Below are 15,235 nucleotides of genomic sequence, written 5' to 3' on the forward strand. Positions count from 1 at the left end.
ATCTTTCTTCATATTAACAACAAGAGTTTTCATCTCACGAGAGCTAATCCTCTAGATATCCAATGAAGTCTTCAACACTAGTCCGATGGAAGAAACTGTATGTGCAATTATAAAAGGTGTGTGTGTGGGGGGGTCTTAGATACAAGGTAAATGTTGAGCGTGGGAAGTTGCCATCTGCAAAAACACAGTGACCAACATTCCTCAACTTGTGGAACTTCAGGAGCCAAAATGTGTGTTTTTGCTCGAGGTTTGGCAGAGATCCACAGTGAATGCATATTCTTTGCTGGCCATCGACTGCACCACCTGTACAAATGGAAGGCAAGAAGGGGCAGCGGAGGGGCCAAAATGGGCTATGCAGATCTGCCACACCAGCAGAATGGCTGGGACCACCACTAATTATTATTATTATTCTTTAATGTCATAGAAGGAAAGCTCTCATTCCTCATACATTTCATGTTATTATTATTATTCCTTACGCAGTTGTGAATCCAACAGCCTATCCCCACCCAGTCAGTGCAACATGGAGGGCTTGGCAGACAAAGCTCCAGAATAATTACAGCAGTTTCTCATTCCACTTTTCCTAGACCAGAATTTTACTTAGTGAGCAGTAAACATCATAAGATGACAGTGTGATGCATATTGGATGATGTCATTGGATGATGTTTCCATTTCTGTTCCCTTTCATTCCTCCTTCTAAATAAAGGATTCTCCAGCATTGTTCTGCTCTCCTAGATATTTTTGATGATCTGTAACCCTTCTATTAGCTAAGGTGGGATCTGGACAAACATTAGCTCCAAAACACGAACTTGGGCCAAATATGTTCAAAAATAACCATACTACTTGATCTTGAAATGACTGGCTTCTGTTAAGGCAACAGGAATGGAGAAAGTTTGTATTTTCAGAGTAAAAGGCAACTATAGCATTGTAATTCTTGTCTTTTTCGCATATAGCCATGAATAACCTGAAAAATATATCCTTGAAAAAAAACTAAAACCAATGCCTCCCTACATATATGCTTAGGTTATTATGCTGAAAAGCAAATTTTATTATTATGTACTGAAATTCTTTCCTAGCAGTGATCTTCTAGGCCACCATCTTGAATGATGTCACTTCCGCCCATGATATGGACATTAGCACAGGGAGAACTTCAGCAAAGAATTACTTTTAAATGGTTGGAATTGGGTTATCATGGCCTTTAAGCTTGTTTAATTTAGGGCCTGCTGGAGTATTTTGCTGGGAGCTGTTTCCTCCTCTCCCACCATTCAAGAAACACACAAGCATTGTTCTGCTCAGCCAGGGCAGAGATCAGAGGGGGAGAAAGATAATGTAGTACCACTTTTATAGATAAATAGTATAGGAATATAGGAAAATTAAAATGCTATTGCAGGAATGAGGTATACTAAGATTCATTTTGGTGGCCAACGCATAGGCCTAAAGATTCAGGACAGCATTTAATGGTGTTTGGGATGTTGTCACTTATATTTGTTGTGGGTCAGCCCAATTTGGTTGGCTCTTTGTGTGGGAGGCCAAACTGCTCCCTTGCCTGGCACTGTAGGTTCCCCTTTATTCTCATTTAACTCAAATAACTGTTCATTTCTATGCCAATGGCTGTATATTTATATAAACATGGATAAGCGGTTCATTAATAATTAACTGTGGTTTCTTTAATGTTTTTACTCCAATATTTGTATTTCTTATTAAAGGGATACTGTCATGGGAAAAAAAAAATTTTCAAAATGAATCATGCTGCTCCAGCAGAATTCTACACTGAAATCCATTTCTCAAAAGAGCAAACTGATTTTTTTATATTCAATTTTGAAATCTGACATGGGGCTAGACATATTGTCAATTTCCCAGCTACCCCAAGTCATGTGACTTGTGCTCTGATAAACTTCAATCACTCTTTACTGCTGTACTGCAAGTTGGAGTGATATCACCCCCCTCCCTTTTTCCCCCCCCAGGAGCCAAACAAAAGAACAATGGGAAGGTAACCAGATAGCAGCTCCCTAACAAGATAACAGCTGCCTGGTAGATCTAAGAACAACACTCAATAGTAAAATCCCATGTCCCACTGACACACATTCAGTTACATTGAGAAGGAAAAACAGCAGCCTGCCAGAAAGCATTTCTCTCCTGAAGTGCAAGCACAAGTCACATGACTGGGGGCAGCTGGGAAATTGACAAAATGTCTAGCCCCATGTCAGATTTCAAAACTGAATATAAAAAAATCTGTGTGCTCTTTTGAGAAATGGATTTCAGTGCAGAATTCTGCTGGAGCAGCACTATTAACTGATGCATTTTGAAAAAAACATGTTTTCCAATGACAGGATCCCTTTAAATGTAATTTATTGTTGGTTGTTTTTTAAAATAAGATTTATTGTTCCTACTTATCAGTTGTCAATCTGTCTCACCTGCTGCCCTTCTGAACTGATCATGTGCCTAAGATCCATATTTATACACAAAATATACATTTTTGTTCTACGCCAACACAAGAACACATACATTTTTTGCTCCGTATAATAAGTGTGAGATTATTTATGCAGTCCTGCTTGCGACTTGCTTAAATGAATTAAATGTTGCATTTATCAAGCGGAAAAAAAAAAAGCTGGAGACCACAGTGAATAATGTTACTCCAACGGTTAAATCCCCATTTAGATTTGCAGCCCTTTGATTTATTTGAAGAAACCTGCTGGGTAGAGCATATTGCAGAGCTGATTAATGTCTCGTTCTTTCATCAGTTTCCACTTATATTCTTGGCCAGTCGTGACATCTATCCCCGGAAGACTCCCCAAGAATTCAGCGACTGATCCAAATTCTTACTGGCATGGGATTTGGAGAATGTGGTGCTTGCAAAATAAGGAAGATGGATGTAAGTCGATTTTCATGTTCTGTAGTGAACTTGTTGCTTCAGCCCATTTCTCCAGAAGTCCAGTCCAGCTCCAAGACCACACCAGCCAGGGAAACAAATCAATAACATGTTCACTGGGTTTGTTACAGATGTCTTGCATTTCCTCCGCTGCCTTATATGTTCCTTTCCAGTTTGTTTGTCTAGGGGATTAATGCTGCATTAATATGGATTCCTGCATTTACATGGGCTTTATTTTAACATTATGGTAATGTTTAATGGAGGAGACTTTAATGTAATTTTTCTAAGTTGTTTTGATCCAGGTACCACCTGATTACCTTTCTTAACTCAATATTGACCTCATTCAAGGTGCGAGACACATACGTCAGGGATGCTTGACTCCAGGGCCATATTAATAATAATTATACTGAGGTCATCATTAACTCCACCCTTTTAAATGACTTATATTTCCACAAAGGATAAATATAGAACAACAAAATGTAAAGTATACATTATGGAAGTGGTTTACTGTAGAACAGAGCTTGCTAAACTAGGTAGAAGTCGGAATTTTTCAGTTCAAGTTCCCCTGAGCTGTGCGATGGTCAGACAACTCATTAACACATAGGGGCACATTTACTTAGGGTTGAATATCGAGGGTTAATTAACCCTCAATATTCAACCGTCGAATATCGAAGTCGAAGGATTTAGCGATATTCGTTCGATCGTTCGATCGAAGGATTTTAATCCATCAATCGAACGATTTTCCTTCGATCAGAAATTGGCTAGAAAGCCTATGGGGACCTTCCCCATAGGCTAACATTGATGCTCGGTAGGTTTTAGGTGGCGAAGTAGGTGGTCGAAGTTTGTTTTAAAGAGACAGTACTTCGAAGAATGGATGAATAGTCGAACGATTTTTAGTTCGAATCGTTCGATTCGAAGTCGAAGTCGTAGTCGACGGTCAAAGTAGCCAATTCAATGGTCGAAGTAGCCAAAAAAAATACTTCGAAGTAAATGTGCCCCATAAGGTTACACATATAGAGAAACATCAGTGTATTAGTCCTTCAGCCATTGTTGCAAGTATACCTAGGGCAATAGATGCATTTTCACCTGAAATATCTCTAAAAGACCTTCAAACTGGGGGTATCTCGAGTATTAAGTATACGTTCAGAGATCTGCTCATTTGACGAGGTTGCCAAACGAATGGATCTACCCCAGATATGCCAGCGTTCAGGTGGATGATATCGGGGTGATCCAATCATGGGCCCTAAGGCCCAATAATTGGATCACAAGGAGGAGAAAATGGGCAGTCAGTCCGTTGATGTGGTCCTTGATCCAACGGGATTTTTACACCTGCGCTATAGACATCTGGCTAACTTTTGGCCACATATAGTTCAGAAGCCTTTCGGAGGGCCACATACACTGTCCAATAAACTGCCTAGTTCATCTGTCGGCAGATTATATTGGCCCGTGTATGGGGACCTTTAGGCTCTCTCACTTCAAGGGCAAAAGGACACCAAATTTAACCCCAAGGGTTTTACCTAGTTGTTCTTGCAACTATGACTGAATGACTGATCCCAAGAGTAATGCCTAGTGTATTTTTTTTGCCCATGAGATTTTGGACTTGTGGGAAGATGATATAATACATTACATTGAATACAATTATAATTATTGTATCCATGCCAGTGCACTTGCTTTATCATTTGAAAATGCAGCAGTAAGCAATTTGAGCAATTGTGTACTGCTAATGATTTCTAACTGGCCTTTGCCAGTATCTCCTCCACTGCTCCCAGCCCCCCACAGTTTAAAAACCACTATCCTAGTAAGTCCAAAGTTGTGTATGGAGAGCAGTGACTGCAAGCTATTTGGGGTTAGTTTTTAGGTGAGCGCTGACCTGGCTAGACCTAATGTTATAGCATTGCAACTTTACACCATAGACCTTGCAAAGTATTTAGAACCTTTGTCAAAAAACCAAACGCAAAATAAGGTGTTTTTTTTAAATTCTATATTTTTGTATGTTAAAAAAAATCTTGTGAAACAAGTTTGCATGAGTTTACAATCCCAACTCATTACATTTAAGTAGAGATGCCTTTTGAAGCAAAAATTGTTTTGTTTATTTATTTTTATTTGGGGTATTTATAAGCTTTGCACATTTTACCGTGAGATTTTGGCCCATTCTGCCTGGCAAATATAATCCAGGTTGTTCAGGAAAGTCGAATGATGATTGTGCACCTCGGTGTCCAATTAATGAAACAGATTCTCAGTTGGACTGAGACCATGGCTTTGGCTGGATCCTTGTAGGACATTCACTTTTCTGTTCTCCAGCCATTGCTAGTGTTAACTCTGGCCTCCTGATTATGATAATTGTTTTTCTGAAAGATAACATTTTGCCCAAGCTTCAGGTTTTTTTTAGTAGATTCAAACAGACTTCCCGGCAACATTTCCATGTGTATTGCACCATCCATACTTCTTTCTAGTTTAGGGGTCCTGCCATGCTGATATTAGCTGCCCCACTGCATGATACTGCCAACACCCTACTTCCCTATAGCTATGATGCTTTTTGAGTTGTGGGCATGTTGTGGGCCAGGAAGGCTGGACCACTTCCTCTTCCTTCTCCACATATGTCTTCCAGAAACAGGTTTACTAACCATGCAGAAAGACAAATGAGAGACTAGAACAAGAACAACTCTACCTAGTAGCTTAGTAAACTAAACAATATATACATGAATATCCCCTTACAGACATTATTAGATTTGCTCCACAAAAATTGGCTAAAAGCCCAGGGTCTGACCTCAAATCCTTCATACCTACAGTGAAGTACTGTACCTGCCCTTTATCTGTACAAACTGAGCATCTCAGGAAGAATGAATGGTGCAAAATACAGGGAAATACTGCAAAAGGGTGAATGGCCCACAATGGCCCACTCAAATCCTTGGCCTTAAAGTTGAACTAAATCTTAACTAAAGTAGGGTAGAAATGTTTTATGTTTTGGGCTTCTGTACCAGCCCAAGGCAACCACAGCCATTTAGCAGTAAAGATCTGTGTCTCCAAAGATGCCCCAGTAGCTCCCCATCTTCTTTTCTGCTGATTCACTGCACATGCTCTGTGCTGCTGTCACTTACTGAGCTTAGGGACCCACTCCCAATATACAGTACACATAAGAATAGAAATGTCACAATATAAGGCTGATTAGTAATTAATACAGATAATTACTACATGGCAGCACAGAAACCAGTGCAATTAGCATCAGAATGTAATGATCAGCAAACCTGTAGCATCAGCTTATATTACAGACCAACCTCATTTTCTGCTGGATAATTAGTGACGACCCCTAAGCTTAGCTTCTCAACAGCCAATCAGAGCCCACTGAGTATGTGAGTGTCACAGACACTTTCCAAGATGGTGACCCCCTGTGACAAGTTTGAAGTCCTGGATCATTGCTGCTATTGACAAGCTGAAACTTTAGGCTGGTACAATAATTTAATTATATAAAATATGGCAATTTTAGCCATACTCATTTTTATGGTTTAGTTCTCCTTTAATTCAATTTAGAATCTGTGGTTCTATTTGAAAATTTAGGTGCATGAGCATTATGAGACTGATGTCACAACCTGGAGCAAATGTGCCTACATGAATGGTTTCTGAGCAGCCTTCAAAGCTGCTACATACACCAAAAGTGACTATTGCTTCAAAAAGAGGTTCTACAACATATTTTGTGGCGATTAAACATCTTTCATTTACCAATGGTAAAGGCTCTAGTGCCTCTAAAGGCAGTGATCCCCAACCAATAGGTCGAAAGCAACATGTTGCTCTCCAACCCCTTGGATGTTGCTCTCAGGGTCCGCAAAACAGGCGCTTACTTTTGAATTCCAAGCTTGAAAGCAAGTTTTAATTGCATAAAAATTAAGTAAAGTGCCAAATAGAGCCTCTTGTAGGCTGTCAGTCCACATAGGGGCTACCAAATAGCCAATCACAGCCCTTATTTGGCACCCCAGGGACTTTTTCATGCTCGTGTTGCTCCCCAACTCTTTTTACATTTGAATGTGGCTCTCGGGTTAAAAAGGTTGGGGACCCCTGCTCTAAAGGGCATAATTATGCACCCCTTAGCACCTTGTACCATTGCTTAATAAGCTTACAGGAATGTTATACCCATCGCTCCCTCTTAAAAAGTCTGATCAATAAAGGTTCTTCTGCATCTGAAAACTCTAATAATGTTATTATTTAATAGCGCTAATGATTTATATCTGATACAATAAGCGGTTTATTTAAAGGGATACTGTCATGGGAATTTTTTTTTATCAAAATGAATCAGTTAATAGTGCTGCTCCAGTAGAATTCTGCACTGAAATCCATTTCTCAAAAGAGCAAACAGATTTTTTTATATTCAATTTTGAAATCTGACATGGGGCTAGACATATTGTCAATTTCCCAGCTGCCCCAAGTCATGTGACTTGTGCTCTGATAAACTTCAATCACTCTTTACTGCTGTACTGCAAGTTGGAGTGATATCACCCCCCTCCCCTTTCCCCCCCCCCCAGCAGCCAAACAAAAGAACAATGGGAAGGTAACCAGATAGCATCTCCCTAACACAAGATAACAGCTGCCTGGTAGATCTAAGAACAACACCCAATAGTAAAAACCCATGTCCCACTGAGACACATTCAGTTACATTGAGAAGGAAAAACAGCAGCCTGCCAGAAAGCATTTCTCTCCAAAAGTACAGGCACAAGTCACATGACATGGAGCAGCTGGGAAATTGACAATATGTCTAGCCCCATGTCAGATTTCAAAATTGAATATAAAAAAATCTGTTTGCTCTTTTGAGAAATGGATTTCAGTGCAGAATTCTGCTGGAGTAGCACTATTAACTGATGCGTTTTGAAAAAAACATGTTTTCCGATGACAGGATCCCTTTAAGTTGCCCTTGTTTCTTCCATTCAGTTGATAAACAGTATTCAGATCCCATTGTTACAGACTAAAGACAGGCCTAATCAGTTGGGAATAGCTTGCCGTGACTTGTTTTATATTGAGTGAAGGAAAGAGAGATTTGGAGAGAGTTGCTGTTATTTCACCACCTTGGTGCGGACAGATTTTAGAGTCATATTACTCCTGTCAAATTTGGCTTCAATGTGCACCTCCCGTTATGTGTCTTAAACAAACAGACACAAGAACAAATGTCAAAGCCAGAGTCCAATTTCTTGGCCAATTAAAGTTGTATATTTATTTTATGTTGCACTAAATCATGTTGGGGAAGTTACATATAACGGCTACTGCACAGAACTCATTGTAATGTACTGTAAATAACATTGTGCCCTAAAATCTCATCACAACTTACCATGGCCATAGCTTTTCCTGAAATAATTTTTTTTCTCACAATTTAGCAGGTTTTTATTAAAAAATACCTAATGGGTGAACCAAGAAAGCATATAGCCATGGGGGGAAATTGTGTGAAAGGTTGCAAATCCATTTTTAAAATCCATTTTCAAGAAAGTTAAATCACAAATGCCACAAAGTTGCTTTACAAGTTGCTCGAATACTGAATATACCCCAATGAGGGTCATTTACCAAAACCCATTACTATTGATGGCATGACCATTAACCCTGTTAAGTCAGTACACTGCTTGGGGTCATCTTTGACCCGTCTCTCTCCTTCCTTAACCATATTAATACTACTGCCAAAACCTGTCGCTTCTTCCACTGTAATATAGCCAAGATACACCCCTTTCTTTCAGAAACACAGCCGAAACACTAATCCATGCCCTTATCCTATCCTATCCCATTTAAACTATTGTAGTCTCCTACTAACTGGTCTTCCTGACTTTCATCTCTCTCCCCTCCAATTAATCTTAAACTCCACTACCAGGATCCTTCTGCTCTCTCCTAAGAGGGAACCTGTTCAATCCCAAATAAAATCTTTATCATGGCTGCCTATTAAGCAAAGTATAGCATATAAAACCCTTCTTCTAACATTCAAAGCCCTTCACTCCTCTGCTCCTCACTAAATTTATTTTCTTGCCTCCTTGTATGTTCCTGGTTGTCTTCTCCTCTCAGAGCCACCTTCTCTTCACACCATCCACATCCACTGCCACCTCTCATCTCAAACCCTCCTATATTGCTGCTCCTTCTCTCTGGAATTCCATCCCTGAATTCCTCCGTAAGGAACCCTCTCCCAATCTCTTCTAGAAAAAACTAAAAGTCTACTTTTTGGAACCCTAGAACATTAGTCTAATCCTGGGTCTAACTGTATTTATTGCATACTTTTATATACTTAAATTTATATTATACTTTTATACATTGTATGTCACTGTGGCTCCTTAATGGCACTTTACAAATAAAGTTATACATACATACATACATACAAGGAGTCCCAGAGTACTAAAGGGCTAATGAAATGCTTGTTAGGGGATGGGTAGGAGGTGGGAGAGGGGACAAGTACAGTATGTGCCTCTCCCTGCTGCTCATCCTGAATACAGTGTTGCTGAATGCAAGCAGTGCTGTATTCAGGAAGTGGATGTAAAAAAATCAAATTTCCCTTTTTTCAAATTCTTTGTATTGAGTTTGCAATAAAATATGAATAATTTACATATCTTTTTGATAATCACAAGCGTTTGGCTATGCAGAATCATGTATATGTAATTCAAAAATAATTTGTACAATATAAACCATACACATTAGAACAAGAAAATGTTAAAACAAATACAAATTTAAATACAAATAAAATCAAATTTCCGTAGGTCTCTGCTTGTCGTTTCAGTAGAATTGTATTTATGAGCTTCTGATTAGCTGTAAATTCAAATGGGAAAAAAAATCTAAACAACAGAGAGAACATGTGTTCCTATATGTGTGTGTGTGTGTATGTATATATATATATATATATATATATATATATATATATATATATATATATATATATATATATATATATATCAATAGGATGACCTTATTGTAAAGGGCATCTTCAGCAGCACATGTTGTGTTAAAGTATTTGGCACAGCACTAGGCAAGATCAAATAATCCCATGGTGAAATATATTAAGTTTTGTACCACAGAAAGAGATCTGATTGTAATAAGGAAATACAGACTTAAGATAGATATAAGCTAGCTGCCATTTGGGTAATATAATGCAATAGTCATATACAGTATTGTCTGATCTGGCCATCCACACAGATATCCAAATGTCATCCATCTATTTCCCTAGCCAGTATGACTATGACCAGAGTGGTTGAAATAAGACAGAAAACCAAGTGGATCCACTATAGTTTTAAATCTATGGCATATGGAGCTATTTTTGGGAGAGAGTAGGGCCCTAAGGCCACACCTGGAGATTCAGGGGGAGATTTAGTCGCCCGGCGAGTAATTGCCATGCTTTGGGGCGACTAACGAGAAAACTTAGGGCAACTTTGGAAAACAAAGCGCAACGAGTGCCTTGCCGCAGGCGTTTTTTCATTGTAGCAGGTGGAAGACACTTGGAAGCATTTCAGGGAGATTAGTCGCCCAAGAAGAGGCAATTAGTCGCCGGGCGACTAAATTCCCTGAATCTCCAGGTGTGACATTACCCTAAGGGTGTGACAGTTTTTCCCCATTCAATCTGCATCTCAAACCTATTAAGGTATAAGTATATTCAATATCTGAAGACATAAGTCCTTCAATGGAAAAAAAGCTTGCACTTTGTCTTTCAAGATTAGCAAACTCTTTTGATGGAATCAGAACAAAAAAAAAGAGCCCATGCCTATAAAAGGATTTTCAAGTCAACAGAAGAATAATAAAAGGTTAGGATTCATCACCGAGATTAAGATCCTACTGGTTTAGAAAGCCTTTCCGCTTAACACTCAAGATAAGACAGTCCTGCACTATGGAAGTAGCACCGCTGGACTATAAACAAAGCCCATTCAGCCAGACATTTTGCTCGTGTTTACAGATTAAATGACAGGATGTGTATATAAAATGTCCTCGTTGTAGAATATTAATGGTGAAATGAACTTGTTTGTGATGTACGGACCACATTAGGGTATGATGGACCGTGAAAGTGTTAGAGGTTACGGGAGACATGTGTTAAGCCTACTGTAGGAATCTGGATTTATTTATAAAATAGCCTGATCGCTGGGATACTGAAAAATACTGGTTTCAAAAGACACATAAAATCATTGTTTAAGCCCATTTTAATTATAAGAGTGTATTTATTTAAAGAAGGCGTATAAAAATGGTGCCAGGATCCAATTTACATCACCACTTTAACGCCAAACAATAAAGTGAAGTAAAATCGCACGTGTTTATTAATTCATCATTTCTGCAACAGTATGAATGTTATATCTTTACTAAGGGAAGTACCCATATCCTTGTACATTAAAACAGAACATACAGTATGAAGAATAATACAATAATAGAACAATATCAAATATATACAATTACAAGTTCTTGAAGGAGAACTAGACATTTTCCTCTAGGTCGGACCCCCTGGACCCCTCTCCTGGCACCACCTATGACTCCTGTAAGTATCCTTATCTCTGTTGCCATCTTCTTCTTCAGATCTTCTTCTTCTGTGTGATCGGCAACTGAGAATGCAAAGTTTGAAGCCAGATCTACTGTAGATCGGACACTATAGAAAAGCAACAGGCGGTGCAGGGTAGGAGTGAGGTTGGGGGGCTGTTGGAGGGATGCTGAGGTAGGGGAGCAGGTTTGTTCGCCTTTAAGATTCTGGCCCTGTTACATTTACAAGTTGATAAGTAACTTACAGACACCAATAGGAGGCACTGACCTCATTTATGATTGGCAAGACAGCATGCAAAGATCAAAAAATGGGTACATAGTCATATTTTATCCACTTTGCTTCCATCCCCATGACTGGACTCAGGGCAAAGACCAGTATGATCCATGAATACAGCCATGCCTGTGTCTTGCAGCACTATATTAATAAAGGGTGGTTTTGGATTATAATGCGGGCATCCAATTGTATGTCCCCTAGGTTGCGTGTCCTTCAGAGCTCAGGGATATCCTGGGTGCAAGTGTTCGGTAATGGAGCACAAAGACTTTGAGCCCTATTGTCTCATAAGCCCCAAGACTTAATCCAATGTCATGCCAGTGCTCCAATAGGTCTTTGGGGCAGATTCACTAAAGGGAGAAGTGGCTGTTGTTAGAGAAAATTCACCAGAAATCCCATACGCAGGGACCAATAAACTAACAGGCGTAGAGGAAAATTCGCTCGCGAAAGAGACCGTTGCTAGCATAGTTTCTTGCCCTCTCTCGGGAGAATGATCATTACTTCGCAAATTCACTCAAATGAGGATTTTACAGAACGTTACCTCTTTCGGCAGAGTTTCCTTCACCAGTATACATCTGGCGAACTGATAAGATGAAGCTCCATCCTCCTCAATCTTATGTCGGTGACATCATATCCTGTATGCCGGACAGTTATTAAAATGATAAAATCAACGCTGGCGTTTTTTTTATATTTTAAAGCGGGATTGTCTTTAAAATTTGTGGCTATTAAAAATGTTTGTGTTCATTTTCTTTTACCAATTTGAGGGGCATGCCACATTTGCTTTAGGGTGGGCTCATGTCTAGGACATTAGAGGATCTCTTTTGTCTTTATTTTGCTTCCTTGGACATTTGTAATAATAAGTGGCCACTTCAAGCATTTGCACCAATATCTCTAATAAAGACATATAGTATATGACCCATATGTACCCGCCCTATTCAAATTGACCTAAGCGTAAGAGGACTAACGAAGTTTCACTAGGCAGAAACGAACGTTAGTGAAAGCTCACTATGAAATGCTCGCGCTAATGAATTAACGGTAGTGAAACTTCGCCAGCGTTCGACTGCAGAGACGCAGCTTCGCATTTTAGTGAATTAGTGTAGTGGTAGAGAATTTGCGCCTGTAAAAGTGGCGCAGAGTGTGGCGAAGCCTTCGCAGGCAAAAATTCATGGAGACATTCATGGCAGGAATTTATGGAGACACAAGCTGAGTTGTATTGAGATACAGAGAAATGATGGGCTAAGAACTCTCGTCATGGGAAAGATTTCAACATCGAGGGGAGTCTGTTCTTTGATCAGTGAGAAGAGGAGGGATCAGCAAAGTTTATGATATACTGAAGTGGGAGCCAAGATGTGCAGGTGATTGTAAATTGTAAAACTACTTTTCAAGACAGAAATCTGACTTCAGTGGTTTATTCAACTTAGAGCGGTATAACATTATTTAGCTTGGAAAAAGGAATATGGGACCCTTTAAAAGGTGGCTATAATTATCATTTTGGCCAGTTGCTGTAAATAAACATTATTTTTCCCAGACTGTTGATTGTAGCAATGAATACAGTACAGGTATGAGACCTATTGTCCAGAATGCATGGGCCCTGGGGTTTTCCGGATAAGGGGTCTTTCCATAATCTGGATCACTGTACATTAAAGGGGTTGTTCACCTTTGAGATAACTTTTAGTATGATGCAGAGAGTGATATTCTAAGACAATTTACAATTTGTTTTCATTTTTTATTATTGAAGGTTTTTGAGTTATTTAGCTTTTTATTCAGCAGCTCTTCAATTTGCATCTTAAGCAATCTGGTAGCTAGGATCCAAATGACCCTAGCAACCATGCATTGATTTGAATAAGAGACTGGAATGTGAATAGGAGAGGGTCTGAATAGAAGGATCAGTAATACAAAGTAGCAACAACAATACTTTTGTAGCCTTACAGAGCATTTTGTCATAGAAGGGGTCAGTGACGCCCATTTGAAAGCTGCAAAGAGTCTGAAGAAAAAGGCAAATAACAATAAAAATATAAAAAATAAATAATGATATAATCATTATATAATAACCAATTGAAAAGTTGCTTAGAATTGGTTGTTCTATAACATAAAAAAGTTACTTTAAAGGTATCATAATCCAAAAAGTTCTCACTATTTTCCCGAAAACTACACCAACGAAACCTGCACGGGTCCCCCCCCCCCATTTATCAATAACATTTTCTGAGATTTTCTTGTGCGGGAAAAAAATCGATAAAAACGTGAAAAAAATCTGAATCGTACATTTTTCGAAATTTCAAGCCCCACAAACCTGTGACATTTTTCAGATTGATTCCCTCAAAAACCACAAAATCTTTTGATTGTCGAATGAAACCCAGATATCAGGATATCAACGGGACATCTGCCATTGACTTCTACATGAAATCGGCAGGTCTGAGTTGGAGGACTTTTTTATTCAGGCTTTTAACACCATCGGGGTTTAATAAATCACAAAAAACTCCAGTTTTCTTTTTCAGCAAAAAAATTGTGGTTTTCCCCTTTAAAAGTCTGATCAAAAAAGTTCGGACTTTGATAAATAACCCCCTAATTAAAAAGAATTAAAACTTTATATAAAACATATATAAATAGGCTGGATTTGCTTCCAATAAGGATCAATTATATCTTAGTTGGGATCAAGTACAAGTTAATGTCTTATTATTACAGAGAAAATGGAAATCATTTTTAAAAATCATAATAATTTCATTAAAATAGAGTCCGTGGGAGACGATCTTTCTGTAATTTGGAGCTTTCTGGATAACAGATCCCATACCTGTATTATCAATATGGTTTGAAAAAAAGGGAACATACATGATTAAATATGAACGCTGCCTACAAACAGATGTCACAGTGATATATTATAATTTAATCTTCATAGACTTTCATTTCATGTAATTAAATATTGCATTTCACGCGCAAGTCTTCCTAAATTCACGGGATACATCATTTTTTATTTGCTTGCCTTGATCGTCTCTTTTCTGAAGATTTCTTATTCTGGGTAAGAATTCCTATTCTTGTGTATTCATAGAGTAATATCTGAATATCTTTAATAGAGATTTGATTTTGTTGACTTCTGCCAAAACTGGTTCTACGTGGATTATGGTATTAAATTCTCATACATAAGTTTTCAGGGAAGCAGACTCCGTTTTTAATTTGAAGATTTTTTTTTTCTATTTAAACCTTGACTAAAACCCAGTAAAAATCCCAGCAATATAAATATTGTTTTCTCATGACTAGTTTTACATATCTGACATAACAATCCCATGTTCTATAATCTCTCTTCATCTTACAACAGTGGTTTTCAGACTTTTTTTTACTTGAAATCCCCCTTGCAGTCCAAAATCTTTTTCAGCTCCCCCCCCCCATACCTTATATCTAGGATACAGATATGTGAAAACATAGTCAAATCACTAATTGTGCTAGAATTCCAAGGAGATCATAGAGCAAATACATAATGATGGGCGATTTTCACTCAAACTTTGCAAAATTTGCGAAATGGCAAAAAGTTTGTGGAAAAATCGTGAAATCAGAAAATTTCACGGAAAAATCATTAAATTCTGAAATTTTCCAGAAAAAAATCATGAAAATGGCACGTTTTCACAAGAAATCGTGAAATCTGA

This window comes from Xenopus laevis, chromosome 5S (genome assembly GCF_017654675.1).
Source record: "Xenopus laevis strain J_2021 chromosome 5S, Xenopus_laevis_v10.1, whole genome shotgun sequence".
Lineage (NCBI taxonomy): Eukaryota > Metazoa > Chordata > Amphibia > Anura > Pipidae > Xenopus > Xenopus laevis.